Genomic DNA, 4231 nt, shown 5'->3' with positions numbered 1-4231 from the left:
TTGGAAGATGCCTCCTAGAGAGAGATACCTTTAGAGAGAGAGAGGAGAGAGAGAGAGAAGTGCCTCAGAGGCTAGAGAGCCTAGAGAGAGAGAGGGAGGGAGAGATGCCTCCTAGAGGAGAGAGAGAGAGAGAGAGGGAGAGATGCCTCTAGAGAGAGAGAGAGAGGGGGGAGAGATGCCTTTAGAGAGAGAGAGAGAGAGAGAGAAGCGAGAGAGAGAGAGAGAGAAGCGAGAGAGAGAGAGAGAAGAGAGAGAGGGGATGGGCCGGGAGGGCTTTAGGAGCCAAACTGATTTTAGATGAAATAAAGCATCTGAATAAAAGTAAAACATGTCTGGCCCTTTGTGTGATTCTAATTGTCCAGCGAGGCCCATAGTGAAACTGAGTTTGATACTACTTGTGTTAGATTAGTGTTCCTTATTAGGGATGCACTAGGGGGTGGGGCGGTTTGGGTTGGGTTCGTCCTCCACTCAGACCATCAGCATTGAACAGATTGAACATGTAGCTGGACTTGAATGGCCTTCCGTTGAGCCATAACAGCTTTTTCTGCTGACCTCGATCATGTCCACTTTCTCACAGCCTGTGTGCTCACCAGATCCGTAATCCCACTTCCTCACAGCCTACTGCTCACCAGATCCATGTCACTTTCTCCCAGCCTACTGCTCACCAGAATCCATGTCCGCTTCCTCGCAGCCTGTGCTCACCAGATCCATGTCCACTTTCTCACAGCCTACTGCTCACCAGATCCATGTCCACTTCCTCACAGCCTACTGCTCACCAGATCCATGTCCACTTCCTCACAGCCTACTGCTCACCAGATCCATGTCCACTTCCTCACAGCCTACTGCTCACCCAGATCCATGTCCACTTTCCTCACAGCCTACTGCTCACCAGATCCATGTCCACTTTCTCCCAGCCTACTGCTCACCAGATCCATGTCCACTTCCTCACAGCCTACTGCTCACCACAATCCATGTCCACTTTCTCCCAGCCTACTGCTCACCAGATCCATGTCCACTTCCTCACAGCCTACTGCTCACCAGATCCATGTCCACTTCCTCACAGCCTACTGCTCACCAGATCCATGTCCACTTTCTCCCAGCCTGCTGCATTGAACGCTCCACCTCGTAAACACCTTCCGTGATAAGCCGGCGCCCGTCCTCTGGCGACCAAGCATGCGTGCCGAGTGCAAGTGTAGGGTTCAGTTCCCTGGGAAGAAATTATAAGGTTCGGCAGAAACCAGAACCCCATCAAAAAGCCCAAATATTCAGCCGAACCTGAAGCCCAATTCTGGATTCGGTGCATCCCTAGTTCTTGTGTGTCTGTTGTCAACATCGATTCAACTCATGCCATTCCTTTATATTAATCAGCTTTTACATCTGTGGCCCATGGACCTGCTGGTCTTACAGGGAGGTGTGTTCAGGTGCATTCTGGGCGTGCTGGTCTTACAGGGAGGTGTGTTCAGGTGCATTCTGGGCGTGCTAGTCTTACAGGGAGGTGTGTTCAGGTGCATTCTGGGCGTGCTGGTCTCACAGGGAGGTGTGTTCAGGTGCATTCTGGGCGTGCTGGTCTTACAGGGAGGTGTGTTCAGGTGCATTCTGGGCATGCTGGTCTTACAGGGAGGTGTGTTCTGGTGCATTCTGGGTGTGCTGGTCTTACAGGGAGGTGTGTTCAGGTGCATTCTGGGTGTGCTGGTCTTACAGGGAGGTGTGTTCAGGTGCATTCTGGGAGTATTGCTATCTTGAGGCAGCGGGAAGTGATCGCTCCATTGACCAACAAAAACCTGGTTTAAAGTCAAGAGCATTAGTAAAATGCTCCTAGGCTCGTACACAGCGCGCACACACTATGGTTGTTACACACAGGGACACACACTATGCTTGGCGCCTGGTGCGAACACACACAGGGACACACAGAAAAAAAAAAAAAAAAAAAAAAAAAAAAAAAAAAAAAAAAAAAAAAAAAAAACAAAAAACACAGCAGCACACACACACACACCCGCACACACACACACACACACACACACACACAACACACACACACATGCAGAAGATTACAAATTAAAATAATACAGTGTAAAATCCTACATCATAACAGCAATGCTCCAAGGTCCAAAAGGCCTGGCTTTTAAAGGAATGGGGAGATGATCTCTGATTGGTTGATGAATGGGAGATCTCTGATTGGTTGATGAATGGGGAGCTGCTCTCTGATTGGTTAATTGCATGTGCGCCCAAAACACACCTCTGATTAATGAAGACACTAAGGTGTACAACCCTTTAGGACGAAGCCCGGCACACAGACCCTTTACCAACCAAACTAGTAAAAGTGGATTTGGACCGCCCTAAACACACCTAAGCCATGAAAAAAATGATATTAAATAATTAAAATAAGGAAATAAATATCTATTATAATTAAAAAAAATAAGGAAATAAATATCTATAAATAATTAAATAGGGAAATATAAAATGTCTTTTATATGAAAATAGGGAAAAAAATATCTCTTTTAAAATCATTAAGTAATTTTTTTATAATTTTTATTTATAATTAGCGCCCTGAATGTCTCTTACATCGTTAAAAATAGGGCCCGTAATGCTCTTATGGTTAAAATAGGGCCCTGAATGTCTCTTACTTCGTTAAAAATAGGGCCCTGAATGTCTCTTACATCGTTAAAATAGGGCCCTGAATGTCTCTTACATCGTTAAAATAGGGCCCTGAATGTCTCTTACATCGTTAAAAATAGGCCATGCTTACATCGTAAAATAGGGCCCTAGTTGTTATGTGGTTAAAGGGGGGGTGGAATCTCTTACATCGTTAAAAATAGGGCCCTGAATGTCTCTTACATCGTTAAAAATAGGGCCTGAATGTCTCTTATTTCTTACCGTTAAAATAAGACCCTGAATGTCTCTTACATCGTTAAAATAGAGCCTGAATGTCTCTTACATCGTTAAAATGGGATCTTCACTTAAGTTAAAATAGAGGCCCTGAATGTCTCTTACATCATTCTTTTAAAATAGGGCCCTGAATGTGTCTTATGGTTAAAATAGGGCCCTGATATGTCTCTTACATCGTTAAAATAGGGCCCTAGTAATGTTTTCATCGGTTAAAATAGGGCCCTGAATGTCTCTTACATACGTTAAAATAGGGCCCTGAATTGGTGTCTTACATCGTTAAAAATAGGGCCCTGAATGTTCTCTTACATCGTTAAAATAGGGCCCTGAATGTCTCTTACATCGTTAAAATAGGGCCCTGAATGTCTCATACATCATTAAAATAGAGCACTTAATGTCTCTTACATCGTTAAAATAGGGCCCTGAATGTCTCTTACATCGTTAAAATAGGGCCCTGAATGTCTCTTACATCGTTAAAATAGGGCCCTGAATGTCTCTTACATCATTAAAATAGGGCCCTGAATGTCTCTTACATGCGTTAAAATAGGGCCCTGAATGTCTCTTACATCATTAAAATAGGGGCCCTGAATGTCTCTTACTTAGGTTAAAATAGGCCCCTGAATGTCTCTTACATCGTTAAAATAGGGCCCTGAATGTCTCTTACATCGTTAAAATAGGGCCCTGAATGTCTCTTATGGTTAAAATAGGGCCCTTATTTTTATCGTTAAAATAGGGCCCTGAATGTCTCTTACATGGGTTAAAATAGGGCGCCCTGAATGTCTCTTACATGCGTTAAAATAGGGCCCTGAATGTCTCTTACATCGTTAAAATAGGGCCCTGAATGTCTCTTACATCGTTAAAAATAGGGCCCTGAATGTCTCTTAATCGTTAAAATAGGGCGAATGTCTCTTACATCGTTAAAATAGGGGCCCTGAATGTCTCTTACATCGTTAAAATAGGGCCCTGAATGTCTCTTAATCGTTAAAATAGGGCCCTGAATGTCTCTTACATCGTTAAAATAGGGCCCTGAATGTCTCTTACATCGTTAAAATAGAGGCCCTGAATGTCTCTTACATCGTTAAAATAGGGCCCTGAATGTCTCTTACATGGTTAAAATAGGGCCCTGAATGTCTCTTACATCGTTAAAATAGGGCCCTGAATGTCTCTTATACCGTTAAAAATGGGCCCTGAATGTCTCTTACATCGTTAAAATAGGCCCTGAATGTCTCTTGCCGTTAAAAAGGCCCCTGAATGTCTCTTACATCGTTAAAATAGAGCCCTGAATATCTCTTACTTCGTTAAAAAGGGCCCTGAATGTCTCTTACATCGTTAAAATAGGGCCCTGAAT

The sequence above is a fragment of the Perca fluviatilis genome, chromosome 6 (assembly GCF_010015445.1).
Source record: "Perca fluviatilis chromosome 6, GENO_Pfluv_1.0, whole genome shotgun sequence".
NCBI lineage: Eukaryota > Metazoa > Chordata > Actinopteri > Perciformes > Percidae > Perca > Perca fluviatilis.
This window is presented reverse-complemented; position numbering follows the sequence as displayed.